This window comes from Ictidomys tridecemlineatus, chromosome 7 (genome assembly GCF_052094955.1).
Source record: "Ictidomys tridecemlineatus isolate mIctTri1 chromosome 7, mIctTri1.hap1, whole genome shotgun sequence".
Taxonomy (NCBI): domain Eukaryota; kingdom Metazoa; phylum Chordata; class Mammalia; order Rodentia; family Sciuridae; genus Ictidomys; species Ictidomys tridecemlineatus.
Genome location: NC_135483.1, coordinates 82,742,243 through 82,759,643, shown reverse-complemented (window position 1 = coordinate 82,759,643; position 17,401 = coordinate 82,742,243).

Genomic DNA, 17,401 nt, shown 5'->3' with positions numbered 1-17,401 from the left:
TTTATTATAATCAAAACTACAAAATAAAACTTACTGTCTCCAGAATTTTAAATATACAGTTCAGTAACACTAATTCAAATTGTTATGAAATATATCTCTAAAAAGTTTGCATCTCAAAAAAATACAATGCCTAGGAAGCAAGGGCTGATTTCTATCTCCCCATCACAAATTCATTCTCTTTTATTCAGAAAGCTGCTTCTTTAGTTTAGAGATGCCATGTTCTAGAATTCTGCAGTATTTTTTCTGTGACATTTCAGTTAACCTAATGTACATACATTTTGTAAAATATATAATTAGAATAATTTCTTTGACTTCAAAGTTTTATACTTTCTATATTTCAAAATGGCTCATTCATTCTTTTCAAGAGATATTTGGTTTGCATTCCCCATGATGGCTCTGTTGAATAACATTGTAACAACAGTGATGTGTAATGTTTTTAATTTGCTATTGATGTGAGGGCTTATTGCCACACTCACTAAGAACTCCGTTTACCTAACCCCATGACTGCATTTACAATTGAATGGTGTAACTTTTAGTATATTTTTTCAGCAGGAAAAAGGCTTATTTGTATTTGGGGGGATATTCATATAATTTAAAAAATAGATTTCTCTGAAAAAAAAAACACTTTTTAACAATGCGAATTTGATGAGTATTACCTGGAGCTTCTAGTTAACTTTAAGTAGTATAAACATCTTTTAATTTTTATTTTTCAATTCTTGAACAACAGCATGCCCAAGAGTGTTCAATCAACTGACACATACTGAGGGATTTTTTAGAATCCCTATCACTTTTGACTTCAAATATTTATTCCATATTGGTTAAAAAAATAACTATCACTTAAATATTTATTAAGATTTTTTAATACATAAAATTGGTCTATCCAGAATAATATCCCATTGTGTTTAAGAACAGGGATTCTATAAGTTTACAATAGTTTCAAAATATTTTCAAAGTCTTATGCTTTGCAATTACCATTTTGCTTCACTATATTTCCCTTTTCAGTAAGTGGGGATTGATGTCTTTTAGTATGACAGTGATTCTTGTTTTTCATTCAACTCTCTCAATGTTTTCTTTGTGTGTTTGGAAAGAAGGATGTTTGTTGTGAATGTATTTACTCTTAATTCAGAACCTAGGGAAAGGTTCCTTTTCTCTATTTTGCCTCTTTTAAAAGGTTATTTTTAAATTTAAAACGTCTTCTATGTCCTATTACTGTCTTAAGCTAGATATTGTGTACAATAATTTAGACAGCCAAGATTGTGTTCGGTCACCTTTGTATGTGTCCTTCTTATATCCTCTTGCTTTCCATGTATGTGTGTGTCTTTAAAATTAGAGTATCTTGCAGCCTACCAACAGTTGTAATTTTTAGAGTTAATTCAGATAGCCAAGGTTTGTTTTGATCAGAAAATTGTAATCTTGCGTTTCTCAACAAAAAATGTAAAAACTGAATTATCTCCTTCACATACTTGGTATGAGTTTCAACTTGACTTCACTTCATTAAAAAATTAAATATATTTATGTGTCCTTTCAAAATTATATCATTGTTACAGATATATATGCCTATTTACAGTTTTGTTTTTATGCTTTTATCTTTTAAATTCTATCGCAAAATTACATATTTTGCGACCCATCATTACAATACAATAGAATTGTTTGTGACAAGACATGTTTAAAATTTCATATGACGTGTGTTGCTGTGCACACTTACATTTTAGTATGAAGAATTACTTTTAGTACTTTCTGGAGAACAACTAGTGTTGATGAGTAGTGTGTCCATTTTTATATCTTTAAAGACATCATTTTCCTTCTATTTGGAAATACAGTAGCTGTGAATATTATTTATTGGTTGATCATTTTATTCTTTCATTTTCTTAAAAATAGCCCTGAATTACTTTCTGTGTTGTGAAGTTTCAAATAAGGATTTCACAATTATGTACTTACACATTTCTAGGTGTCCCAAGTTTTTCTCTTGGATGCTCTCAATATTCTGAATTTAAAAACATAGTTGAATACCTGCTTTGAGTCTTTACAACTTGGTGATAATTGAGTTTCTTGGATATTTTATTTTTACTATTTTCTGAGATGTGTTTATTAGTACTAGAAAGAGAACTTAAGGATTCTTTGCCACTTTTCGTTTTTTTTTTTTTTTCATTTTACTTTGGCTGGCCTTGAAATTTTGATCCTTCTGGCTCAACCTCCTATGTTGCTGTGTACAACCACCCTTGACACTTTCAGACATTTTCTGAAGAAATTCTTTCAACACACATTTTCTGCTTATTACTATTAACAATTATTCACTAATTTTTATTCTGTTTTTGTGTGTTGGTTTAGTTCAGTAAACTTCTTTTAAATGATAATTTACTATTCCCTTGGATTAACTCATAACTTTTCAAACAGTTGATTAAGCCATGTTTTTTTTTTTGTGGTAAGTAGGAACCCCTTTTTGAACAGTCCCTAAGCATTTGCGTGTTTCATATTCTTTTTAATGAAGCAGAAGAAAGTTGGTAAATATTTAAAATTTATTGTGAAGGAGGAAAGACTTTTTGTAACACAATGTATTTTCCTCTACTGTATTACTCTTCACAGTAATGTACTCACCTTGCATACTGTGAACAGTAAGATGGTTTGAAAATTTCTCAAAGCATTTTTCTGAGTACATTTTTTGATTCATATATATTTCTGCAGTAACAATGGACTTGGATTTAATAATCCACTGCCCTGCTGATTTTCCTTAATTGCTGTAGATTCCTGTGTTTGCAAAATATACTCAGCCTAGTTCAGAAAGTAAACATGATTGTGTTTAATATATATTTTATTTATTTCAGCCATGACTTTTCATCATCCTCGAGAAATTTTCCCAGAGCAGAGAATAAAAGAGAGAGAGAGAAGATATGGAAAGTGTGACCTTGACTAGTTACAACTAAGGAAACAATAGGAAAATATAGGTGAGAGTAAAGTTCAAAAATCGTATTATAATGGAAAAAAACAATTAGTAGTCTGTATTTGTGATAAAAATTTTATGGCCAAAATACACCATAAACAATTCTTATCTGAAAACTTATTTAACCTATTCCAATTAGTATTAAGGAGCTGTATATATGTGTGTTTAATAATATATCCACAGCCATTTTTATGACTATATTTTCTCTGAAAGGAAATGTGGAAAATGTGAAAAGATTTCTGGTCCATGCATAAGTTTTTAACTTAGCCAATTATAAATGTAGCACTGAGTTAAACTTCCCATCAATCATTTGCACAGAGACAATATTTAAGACAAATTTTTAAAAGTGATTCTTTTGAGAGTTTCTTTATAAAATGTCCATTTTTTCTGCAACAAAAAAATGGACAATATTAAGAATTGTAGAAAGGTTTCTACTTCCCCACAATTACTCAATGACAATTTTGATACAGATTTCTGGAAAGTGCACTATATAGATAATGGTATAAGTAACACCATTAGCCATGTATTTACCCTGAAAAATTACCAGTATATTTACATTGGTGATTAAAAATTATGAATATAGAGAAACTCCTAGTAATTTTCTAAGAAAATTTACCAAGATGATAAATATGGGAAAGTCTTGCTTCAGTGCTCAAAAACTATTACTCATCCAAATATTCATAGTCAAGACAAAACTTGCAAGTGTAAAGTATGTGAAAGGGCTCCTAATCACAGTGCACAGCTTGCTCAATACAAGAGAATTTATAGAGAATCAGAGCCCTATGCTTTTAAAGAAAATATCAAAGCATCAGCTTGCTCAACATCTTCTAAACACAGTAGATACTGTGACAGTGATAAACCCTATAAATTTAAAAAATGTGGAAAAAATTTTAGTGAAACGTTATAAATTGTTAAGCATCAGAGTATTTATCCTGAATAAAAGACCTGTAAATGTAAAAAGTGTGGCAAAGCTTTAAAAAATTTTCAAATCTTACTCAACACCAAAAATTTATTTTGCAGAGAAGACCTACAAATGTGAAAAATGCAACACACTCAAAAACTTTACTCAACATCACAGTGTTCATACAGGCGATATGCCATGCATATGCAAAGAATGTGACAAAACTTCTAATAAAAGCTCCAATCTTATTTTTCACCAGTGGACACACACTGAAAAGATGCTGCACATATGAAAAAACTTTGTGACACTTTTAGTCAAAAACCAAGCCTTGAAAATCACCAGAGAATTCATACAGGAGAGAAGCCCTACAAATGTAAAGTGTGTGGAAAAAGTTTTAGTACAAAGTCACATCTAGATCACCACAACAGGATTCATACTAGAGAGAAGCCCTAAAAAAGTAATGTGTGAGGCAAGAGTTTTAATACAAACTCACAGGTTGATTGCCACAATAGGATTCATACAAGAGAGGAGTTCTACAAATGTAACCTGTGTGGCAAGAGTGTTAATCAACAATCATCACTTAGCACCAGCGAATCCACACTGGAGAGAAGCCCTACAAATGTAAAGTGTGTGGCAAAAGTTTTAATATAAACTCACATCTCTATTTCCACAACAGTATTAATACTGGAAAGAAGCCTTACAAATGTAAATTGTGTGGCAAGAGTTTCAGTAAAAAATCATCCCTTACTTAGCACCAGCGAATCCACACTGGAGAGAAGCCCTACAAATGTAAAGAAGGTGGCAAAAGTTTTCATCACAAAGCATCACTTACTCAGCACCAGAAAATCCACACTGGAGAGAAGCCTCACAAGTGTAGAGAATGTGGCAAAGATTTTAATCAACAATCATCACTTACTCGACACAAGAAAACCCATAGTAGAGAGACCTCCTATAAATGTGAAAAATGGAAAAGCTTTTAAAATTGAAGATCACATCTTACTAAACATTATAGATTTTATATCGGAGAGAAGTTTTACAATGAAATCATTGCATCAGTGTCTTCAAGGATGAAGTAACCCTATTTTACAGTAGTTCAACATTATTTCACACCAGAGCTATGATAGTACAAAAAATATATAAATGTAAAATTGGTGACAGAGTCTCCAATAGTTGTTCACACCCTATTGAGCACCTCATTATTCATACGAGTGAGAGGACATGTGGAAAAATTGTTGCAAAGCTTTTGGCCATTGATCAAACATTTTTAAAACACTGGAGGATTTATAGCATATAGAAACCCAAAGAATGTGTTCAAGACTGTATTCAAATTTCTGACATTTTTAAATTTCTGACCTCATATCTGTAGCAAATGTGGAGTAGATTTGTCCAAAGTGTGTACCTTAGATAACAGCAAAATATTTACAAAAACACCTTTACAGATATAAAGATTGTAGTAAGTTTATTATTTATAGCCCATTCCTTGAAGTATTTGGGACCTAGGTGGAAAAATATCATTTAAATATAGAAAATGGGTAATTGCTTTTGACATTTGCTTAAAATTTTCTTAATATCTTTAGCTTATATTATAGAAATAAGGAAATACAAGTATAGAATTTTGCATCTCTAAAAGGATATAATTTTAGTATAAATCAACAATTACTAAAGAGTCTTATTTTTCACAACTGGAGAAATAATAATAGTCAGAGTTAATTATTTCAGAAGTCTCTTAAGATTTGTATGAAATTTAAAATTTAAATTTTTAAGAGCCCCTTAAACTTAGGGGCACTTAATCAGTAAACCACATCCTCAGATTTTTCTTCTTTTATATTTAGAGCTAGGTGTTGCTAAGTTGTATAGGGCCTCACTAAGTTATGGAGCCTGACTTTGAACTTGCAAAGCTTCTCACATCCCTAGGGTCACAGCATGGTCCACCATGCCCATTTTACAGAGCATTTTTACTTATATTTTATTACAGATGCAATTTGTTACTAAATAAAGTGTGAATTTCTTAATGTTAACCTTGTCATACATTTAATGGTGTTATTAGGTCACACATCTCCCCCTATTCACTTTGCTAATGGATCGATGCTATAGTAAAACATTCTATTGGGTAAATAATGCTATAATGTCTTTATTAATTATTTCATATGTTTAATCAAGTATTATTTGGAGTCTATTATTTATGTAAATTATATACTCTCTTGTTTGTAATTATGGGAAATTAATAGAGTTATAGGAAGGACCTAGGGATACTAAAATAATGCCCAGATATCCCTAGTTTGAATCATGAGTTTAACATTTCACCTTATAGAGTAGCAGTACATCCTACGGGATCTACAACTCTGGAGATTTATACAAGCTCCCAATCAGAAATAGGAGAAAGACCCAAGAGACTAGGAGCCAGTGTCCATATTTAGGCAAAAAAGGAGGGTTGCTGAAGGGGAAAATAGTTTTAATGTTTCCTGGGGAATCCACATGGTCCACAGGCCCATTCTGACTCTTGGACTGAAGAAACCATGCCTTTCCTCATGAATTCTATGACGTTAATCACTGAGGTTACTAGAATCACCTCTAGTGTAGGAAAAACATCACAAATTGGGACTACCTCTTTAGTTTTGGATACCCAGTAGAAAAGTGTAACCAGAAACATGTAAAATGATAACTCTAAAAAGAAAAAAGTCATACTATAAGAGCATTTATGCCCCCACATTTTTAATTTCTTTATACATTTTGATTTTGTAGATCTTTTTGTTCTACTTAATAATTTACAATATAATGCTTGTTATACTTATTGGATTATATTATAGATAGCATGTGTCATGATCTCCCAGAACCCTCTGCAACCCAGTAATTATAAGATACTATAAACGAACCCTGTCCCACTTTGATCCTAAAGCTCTAAGAGCCCATGACATCACAGAGAGAAAAACACAATTTTGATTAAAATAAACCTCTAGACTCTCATATACAAGTCCTGTTCAATAAGTAAAAACACAATATTCTCTTTATATTTGAGCTTTTGGGGTCAAAAAACACCACCCACAAACATTGCATTTAACTTTATTTGGGAAAATAAATATTGAAATATAATGATAAGTTCTAGGAGAATAATGTTCACATGATTTTTTTAAATTTTTAAGTGTAAATCTTTAGGTTTCATGTATATATCCACATTATTTTATGCAGTAAAATGGCTTCATTTTACATATGAGAGTTTTAACTATTTATAAGGCCCAGAGGAAAGAATCAGTAGTAGAGGTCTAAGGAAAATACTAAAGATCTTCCCTTTTTATGTGACTGCATGATGTCTGCATATCCTTAATGAAACAGCTAAAGAATGCTGATTTCTCAATGCATCTGTCTCGGTCACTCACTCATTAGAACCCCATTGAGTCATCTCAAGGATATCACTTCCTCCTCCAGGATCTTACCTGTTCTTGGGAGCATGTAGTGTTCTTCATGGGATCAGTAGGTCATCCAAGATGTTAGAATGAAGTTTTCTTTGTTCTAACTTGTATTTATTCGGTTTCACTTTCAATACAAGTTAGAACAAGACTTCAGACTCTCCTGTGTAGAGAGGATGCTCTGCCCAGTCTTTCCCAGTCAGGACCAAGAAATGCTGTTTGGGACTCCCTAGTACATAGGTTCAGTGTTGGGGTTTTCCTACTCTGGCAATACAGTAGCCTGTGTCTGTTAATTTTGCTTTCTCTCTTGCTTTCATATTATTACTCATAGAAACACTGTTTTGTGTGAAGAGAGTGTCTTCCTTATCTATTGGATGTGACCTGCCAAGTTGAGCAGCTGTCCACATGCTTAATGTCACAAACACATGTATATGTTATCTAATCAGTAACTAGCTTATCTTTCAACTGCATGATTTTTTTATTGCATAGGAAAGGAAACTGAGAATACTTTCTTTGAGAGCACACAGCACTATTCATAGTATTCATAACACTGCTATATAATATTTCCTCTCTGCTCAACTTGTAAGTATTTCCCTGTGCTTCTTTTTAAATCAAATAGAAAAGAGTTGTAAACAAAAAATTCTGTGATAATACATAGTTACACAGACTGACTTGGGCAACTCTATTTACCATTGTTTATTATTTTTATGGGCTTAAGGTAGTCTTTTACAATTTTATTTAACCTTAATGACATTAGCATCTTTTGAAGAGATTTTCACTCACAAACCTTGTCTGTATACAAGTTTTCCCTTATCATTTTTAAAATTTCTTACTCTCTTTAGGTATACATGACAATAGAGCAAATTTTAACATATTATACATGGAGTAAAACTCACTTTAGTTAGCATTCCATTCTTCAGGTGTACATGGTGGGGACCTTCCCTGTTGCTGTATTTATATATGAACACAGAATAGTTGTGTCTGATTCATCCTACTGTCATTTGTATTCCTATGTCCCTTTCCTTCCCTTCATTCCAACTTTGTCTAATCCACTGAATTTCTATTCTTTCCCCGTCCGTTGTTGAGTGCTTTAGCACCCACATATATTTTGTTATACGTAATGTCTGTTTCATTCTACTATCCTTCCTATCCCCTTATCCCCTCCCCTTCCTGCACTCCTCTCTACTTAATCTAAAGTAACTATTCTTCCCCAACCCTCATTGTGAATTAGCATACACTAATCAGAGAGAACATTTGGCCTTTGTGTTTGTGTGTGTGTTTGTGTGTGTGTGTGTGTGTGTGTGTGTGTGTATGTCTGTGTTTGGGGGGGCTTATTTCATTTAACCTGATATTCTTCAACTCCATCCATTTACCACCGAATGCCATAGATTCATTTTCTTTAAATCTAAGTAATATTCGATTGGTGGGGGTAATATATATAATCACATTTTATTCATCGATTCATCTGTTGAAGGACATCTAGGTTGCTTCTATAGTTTAGCTATTGTGAATTGTGCTGCTATAAATCTTAATGTGGCTGTGTCCCTGTAGTATGCTGTTTTTAAGTCCTTTTGGTATAGTCCCAGGAGAGGGATCGCTGGGTCAAATGGTGGTTCCATTCTGGTTTTGCAAGGTGTCTCCATACTTATTGATATCATGACCTTCAGCGAATGTAGCATTCAGAAAGATGCTTGCTTGGCGCTTAATTGCTGCTTCACAATTCTTACATTTTACTAACAAACCTTTACCAGACTTTGTAAGCAAGTATTAGAAGGAAGATTCTTGTTATGGCTTATAGGCCTGTATTCAATCTCCTTACGCTTCAATTACTGGAAATTTAAAAGTTAATAATGGAAGATGATAGATATCCTGTAACATGTAGTAAATGTAATTTAACTAATTGTATCACCAGAAATTATAGAGAAAAAGGAACGATGATACTTCATCAGCTCTCTTTTGTCTTATTACCAGGAAATATTTCAGAACCATGGTAGGCTGATGCTGGTTTTCAAGTCTTACAACAAACACACACCCAGCTAGTGAGATCTAAGTGTGCTCTTGGGCTCATAATAGTGGGAGGAGAGTTTTTTCCTTGGTTTATTTTATTGCTCCCATGGTAACAGCTTTGGTTTCTATATCTCAAATATTTAAGATTCAAATTTTCTTAATAATTTGGCTCAGAATACTTCCAAGGCTCTTCACAATCAAATAAATGTTGATGAAAGGATTGAGACCAAGCTAAATGCCTTAGAGGCTGCTTTCATGAATATAGGTAATGAACTTTCTACTTTGAAATTCAAGGAAAGACTTAAATGTCATGCTAGCTATAAGTATGTGTGAGTTACTGCTTCCAAATGCAATGCTACTTAATGGTATTGGGAGAAGGTTCAAAACCATTTGTTGGATATTTGGCAGAATAATGATAACAGCTTTGATCTTTTAAAGCTGCATCATCAGATTCAAGATATACAGAAAAGTAAGATTGATTTTTCAGATACTACTTCTTTAGCTTATAAAACACTTAAAGATTTAAACAGCTTTAACCCTGGAAACATTCTTAAACACTCTGCATGGTATATCCTTGTATTGTTCTTGTTGCTACTAATTCTCTCTTGTGTTGTAATTGTAGGATTTTGTGCCAGATGAAAAAGAATTCTGTACTCGAAATAATGACCCATCACCTGCTTTTTCAAAGAAAGAAATACGGACATGTGGAAAGCCCCTCTGAATGACCCATGACATTTATCACCATTCCTGGTCCCCCAGCATTTTTTTTTATTGGAGAAAGGGTTTTGCACTCTTTGACCTTCAACTTGCACAAGCTGGCCTTAAACTTGTAGTCCTCCTCCTTTAGCTTCTTAAATATATGGAATTAGTTGTGTGCCATGATCCCAGCTATTGTTACATTTTTTAGTATTATGCACAGTTTTCCATATCGGCTACACACCCATGCATAAGTGTTGATTTTTCTTCACATCCACATCGCTGTTTGTCACTTTTATAAGTTATACATTCTGACTGGGTTGTGGTGATATCTCAAATATTTTTTTTTCTTGTGGTGCTGGGGCCTGAACACAGGGCCTTGCACATGCAAGAAAAGCACTCTACCAACTGAGCTATTTCCCCAGCCTTCCTCATTGTATTTTTGATTTGCATTTTCCTGAAGGCTAATATATGGAATATTTTTCTATATGTTTACTGGAACTTTTTGTTTCTTTTTTTGAAAACTGTCTACTTCATTTGCCCACTTGAATGGCATTACTTAGTTTTTGATTGTTTGGTTTTATAATTTTTTTTTCTTTATATATTCTAAATATGAAGCTTATATCAAATGCATATTGGGCAAAGATTTTCTGCCATTTTATAGGGATTCTACTTTTTTCTTTCTTTTCTGTACATCAGAATTTTAGTTTAATACCTTATTTAATTATTGTATGATTTTAAAAATTCTGTCTAAAATATTTGTTGTCCTTACCAGAGTCTTAAATTGCTTTCCCTTGTTTATTTTATAGTTTCACAGTCAGGTCTTTTACTCCTTTTGAATTGATTTTGAAGAGGGTGAGGAATAGGGATCCAGTTTCTTTGAGTACTGAAACTTTATACTGAGATTTAAAATTAGAAGGTGTGAGTCTTCCAATTTTGTGCTTTATATTTTTTTTGGAAAAAAAAACTATATTTGGTATTTGAGGTTGACTGAAGTTCCATATTCACTTTAGGCTACCATTAAATCTTTTTTTTAGAAATGGCATTTGGGAATTTTGGTAAGGTTTACATTGGTATGTAAATCAACTTGCATTTTACCATTTCAGCAACATTAATCTTATCAATATATAGTTGATGCCTATTTATTCTTTTAAACATTTTCTATAGTATTTTCTACTTACAAGACACATTTGTAAGTTTTTTGCTATGTATTTAATGTTTGATTCTACCATAAAAGGAATTTTTTAATAATTTTGCTTTGAATATTTATTGCTCAGCTACAAAAATTGTATTGATATATTGAAGCTATATCTTGCACAAATGCTGAACTTTTTCATTTAAATAGTTCTTTCATAGAGAACTTAAGATTTAATTTGCATAAAGCCATCTATCTGCTGTTAGAGTTAGAAATAGTTTGATAGGTTCACTTCACATTTCTAATATGGATTGTTGTTGTTGTTGGGTACCAAGAATTGAACTCAGGGGCCCTTGACTTTTGAATCACATCCGCGGCTCTATTTTGTATTTTATTTAGAGACGGGGTCTCACTGAGTTGCTCAGTGCCTTGCTTTTGCTAAGGCTGGCTTTAAACTCACGATCCTCTTGCCTCAGCCTCCCAAGTCACTGGGATACAGGTGTGCACCAACCATGCTCAACTCTGATATGGATGTTTTTATTCTGTTTATACTGATTCAGTCTATTATTAAGTCTTTTTATATTTTCTATGTCTAAGTCAGTTTTGATGGATTTTTTATAGGCATTTGTTCACATTCAGTTGATCATTGTATGTTCTTAAAATTCTCTAAATTTTTTGTGGAGTCTGTTTTGTTTGTCTCACTTTTATTTTTGATTTGTATTAACTTGAGTACTCTCTCAATCTCTTTTTTTCTTGGTTAATTGAAGAATCAATTTTGTAAATCTTTTGAACAATCAAGATATTTTCTTAATTCTTTCTTTTTTCTACTTCTTTTATTATTAATTCTTTATTAAAATTTATCATCTGTGCAATTTGATTACAGTTCGCTTCCCTTTGTGTAGTTAGTTACTGTGTAAATTCATGTTTTTGTTTGTTGTATTTTTCTGCTAAACATGTTATTTCTTTTAAAATATAGGATTCTGTAGTTATGAATTTTTTTTCTGGTGGCTACTTTAGCTGCACCTCATAAGTTTAGGCATTTTTTTTTTCATTTTTATCCACCTAAACTACTTTCCATTTTTTTCTTCCTAAAGTGTACACTGTCTAATTGCTACATGTTAGCAGACTTTTAAATTTTCTGTTTTTTTAACTTAATTTCATTGTAGTTACAAAAGATACTTGTACTGACTTCAGTGTTTTTAAATTTATTATCATTTTTATGGCTTTAAAATGGCAAGTTCTGTACAATGTTTTCTATACACTGGAGTAAAATGTGTATTCCACACTTTGGGGCAGAATATTCTGTATAGACCTCTAGACCTAGTGTAGTTATATTGTTGTTCATGTTGTCTTGTTTTCATAGACTTTTTACTAGTCATTTTATTCTTTCTTGAAACTGAGATATCACAAATTATCCACCCCTTTTTGTAGAAATGTCTCTTCGTTTATTCCAGATAGTTTTCAATTCACATATTTTGGAAAACTGTTTTTTGACATTTATACATTTATAACTTAGTTTGTGAGATTGCCTACTCTATTGATATGTATTATTATATTTTAATTTTTATCATAAATATATATATATATATAGTTTAATATATGTAATTACAGGTATATATAATGTTCTTGCCTCTATCTAACAATTTCTATTACAGCTGAATTTATCTGACAGTTGCATAGTTCTCCAGCTGCTTTCTTTATTGTGTTTATTTGCTTGTTTTGTCTTGTATTGCAGGTTTTACCCAGGAGCACTTTACCACTGAGACCATTCCCAAACATTTTTATGTTTTATTTTGAGGTAGGGCCTCACTAAGATGCAAGGAACCACCTATGAATTACTTGGGAGTCTTCTCTCAATATGGAGCCATGGAGATTTAGATTTAACTTTGTGAACTATAGGTAGCTTCTTGAAGCACATTAGGTTGCCCAAGGCACATAACCTCTAAAAGTTATTAGGTGATATTCATTTTCTGTGACCAAGTTTAAAACTAGCCATTGCAGATTTGTGTCCTTTGTTCCACATTGTAAAGGGAAATTCTTCTCTTCCTTCTCATCAACAATTGGCAGAATAAAGGAATGCCATAACAAAGGTTGAATCTGCCATGAAGACTATACAGCTTACTTGAGTTAATCCACAAGATCCTATATATTGATTAACATTTCTCACTGTTTGTACCCCTACAGGAGCAATGTGGCAATAATTGGGAATTATTGAATGGCCTTGCCTACCTCATTCTCCTCAAAAGTCATCAACTTTATTCCATGGCTTTATTGCTCAGTTAGTTATTAAATAAAGAACATGAGTTGTGAAGATAGTTGGGTCATAGCCTAATATTATTATTGCAACTTTTTCTACACAAGAGCATGATAGGCTTTGGCAATCTTCTAATACTTGGCTGATAGCTTTTGCTAATTTCCCTGGTCAAATAGAAAGCCGTTACCTTCATGATAAAATTATTCAGTTTGCACTTGTGACTATATTTACTTTTCCCCAAAATTGTATGTGCTTAACCAATAGTTGGAGTACTAACAGTATTTGCTGATGGATCGAGTTCAGGAAAAGCAGCTTTCTATAGCCATGTTCATACAGAGATAATACAGACATCATATACTTCTGTAGAATGAGCAGAAATTTAAGCTCTCATTTGGGTTTTAATTCATTTTGCAAACGACTCAATCCATATTTATTCTGATAGTTTATATTGCAGTTGGAGTCACAAGAATATTGAAACATCAACTACTGAAAACACACCTTTGCAAGAGTTATTTAATTTGTTTTAGACCTTACAAAAGATGACTCAAATGTGTCACCATCCATGTTTCATTAGCCATATAATGGCACATTCTAATCTTCCAGGCCCTTTGGAATCAGGTAATGATAAGATTTATCATCTTTAATCATGTAAATAATATAAAAATATTTATATCACAAATTAATATTTATATCAAATTGCCATTTGTGAATAAATATTTTTATATTATTGTGCATAAGCCTCACATTCTTTACATCATCAGAATGCTTCTTCTTTACATAAAAAAATTAATATTCCTGGGGAAAAACTTGTCAAATTGTTCATCAAGTCTCAGAATGTTTTATACATATTTTATCTTCACTAATGGTGGTTTTCTCATGGTTTATGACCAAATCAGTTATAGCAAATGGATGTAACTCACATTGGTCAATTTGGCAAACAGTGTTAAGTTCATGTTATTTTTGATACTTACTCTAGATTTATTTTTGACATTGCCTGTGTAAAAGAAAACACTCAGCGTGTTATTTCTCACTATCTAGCTATTTGTGCAGCATTACGATGTCCTTTACAGATTGAAATTGATAATACTTCAGCTTATACTAATTTTTATTTTCACCAGTTTTGCCATCAACTTTGTATTGATCATAAAGCAGGTATTCCCCATAAGACTCAAAGTCCAGCGATTGGTAGAATGAGCTTATTTATCTCTTAAGCTACAGCTACAAAAAGGGGGGGGATAAGGCCCCACAAAATAACCTTAATCATGCTTTGTTTTAATTTCTTTTTTAAATTGTGACTCTGATAGAAACACTGCAGCTGAAAGACACATCTTCCACAGAAACAGGTTCCTTGGTCCAAGTTTGTTGAAATGACTTAGAAACATAACAACAGAAAGGATCAGATTAAGTGATAACATGGGGTAGAAGTCATGCTTGTGTTTTCCCAGAACGTGCCTCTCATCCTATTGGGGTACATAAACATGCTATCAGACATGGAGGACCTAGAACCGAGGTTCATATGACTGAAGATTGATCCAGAGATGTCAGCCCTGACCCCCAGCAGGAAGTGAAAGCTACAAAGGAGGAAGAGGACCCTGGGACTCTAAAAAGTATGTCCAAACGGTTATTAAAATGGGACTTTCTCATAACAAGCTAGTCATTACCACAGAAAGTCTGCTAATACCTTACTGTCATAATCATTCTACAATAGGATTTGGCACCATTCCTAAATGGATAGACTGTGCAGATGTCTTGCCAATACAACAAAAAGGTTCTAGAAATAGTAGATATATTTTAAACTGGTCCCCAAGAATTGATAAACGACAATCACATAAGGATGCCATGATCCTTGGAGGTTTTGTTGGTAATATCCAAACCCACAGTCAAGGCGGTATCCTGAAAGGTGTTTGGAGCTTAATTGCAGCCTTAGATTTCCTATATTACACTGACAGCCCTATGCCTGACTTTGTAGGCAGGGGGTGTAAAGAGGGTTTCTAGTATGTCTGCAGGCCTGGTTCAATCTCCTTATGCTTTAATTGCTGGAAATGTGAGAGTTAAGAGAAAGGATGATAAATATCTTGTAGCCTGTAAAAAGTGCAATTTACCTAATTGCATCTCTAGATATAACAATAGAAAGAAGGTGTAATCCTCCACCAGTCTTACTTTGTCTTACTAGCAGTCAAAATTTCAGAGCCATGGTATGCTGATGCTGGTGTTCAGGTTTTACAACAAATGTATGCTCAGGTTACTAGACTTAAGTGAGCTCTTGGACTCATAATTCTTGGTTATAATTTTTAAAATTTCATTTAATTTCATTCATCACTTCTACTGTTACAGCCTCAGTGGCTATATCTCAGAATATTCATCATGTAAAATTTTCTTAATAATTTGGTTTAATATACTTCCCAAACCCTCAATAATTATAAATATTGATAAAAATATTTAAAAAATTGAATGCTTTAGAAACTTCTGTCATAAATATTGGTAATGAGCTTTCTGCTCTCAAATTTCAGGAAAGGGTTAAATGTCATCTCACTCTGAATGTCTGTGTTTCTGCAGCCAAATATAATGCTTCCCAATGGGTTTGAGAAAAGGTTAAATCAGCTAATGGGTATTTGGTATAGCAATTAATAGTAGCACTGATCTTATGGTGTTACATCACAACATCCAGGATATTCAAAAAAGCAAAATCAATCTTATGGATCCTACCTCTCTAACTGGAAATAATTCAAGAATGAAAAGGCTTTAACCCTGGAAACACACTAAAACACTCTGCATGGTATATGATTGGAATGAGATGTTTGCTACTAGTTCATTTTTGTATTGTGATAATAGGCTTTCACACACTCAGAACAAAAACCTGGGAATTTGAAATAAGAGCTCATCATTTTCTTTTGCAAAGAAAAAATGTGGAGTATTCAGGGTGCAACCTGTGAATTTCTTCAGGGTCTTCTCTGGGTATGGAGCCATGGAGATTTAGGTCTCACCTTGGGAACTACCCGCAGCTCCCCAGAGTGCACTAGATTGCCCAAGGCACATGACCCTATCTCTGCTCTACTAGGAAGACCCCTCTTTTAGTTCTGAAATTGGGGATAACCCATTGAAAACTGCAAAGCCCACCTTTTACCTTATTTGGCAAAGAACAGTCCACGAAAAACCTTTGATATCCCCTAATTTAATAAAGCAAACATGGGCTCCATTTTGCTCTTTTGAGCATGGAAGCTTCATCCCTAAGATAGGCTAGTCCATCCCACCCCCACTTTTAAAATTACTTCCTGTGTCTCGTGGGGATTTTTTCCTCTGCTTTACCTTTTTAGCTTTTATTTTGCACCAGACCATTCCACCAAAAGGAACTGTTATTGGAGAACATGTCTCCAATTACTCATGCACAACATTCAGTTTGTGTCCATGTTGCACCTTGGAGCCTAAGAATAGAAGACACACACACCTTGACCCTCTCCTAATGGAAAACATGATCTCCCAGGAGAGTATGACCCAAGAGGTTGAGATGTGTTTAATAAGTTTAGAACAAACCTCTTTCACAATTAACCTTAAGATAAAGTACCAGTGACTAGAAAGTCAATTCTAGTTTATTGTAATGCTAAAATGTCCACCAAGAAGGAAGTTGAACCTTGTTTCTATAGTATATGGTTGTATGCCATAATGTCCTTAAGAATGGCTTGTGTGTGAACAAGGCAGTCTGGCGCATGCTTAACTCAAAGGATGGAACCTGATTTCATCTGACAATGCAAGGTAACCACCACCCCCCCAAATATGCCACAATGACCTGAGGGATGAGGTATCAGGCCCTGGGCATAATGAAGAGCCACTGGAGCCCCTTATTTTCTCCAATAGGAAAATGCTATAGTTGTCACCCATGGAAGAATATTTCATCATTTATCAGGAACATGGAAAGACCTATTTAGAAAAGCAAATATACATTCACGAAAGAAAGTGAGGGGCTCGGGATACAGTGAAGGCAGTAGCATATATGTCTTGCATGCACAAGGTCCCAGGTTCAATCCCCAGCATCACAAGAAGAAAAAAAGGAAAAAATGTGAGAAACTCT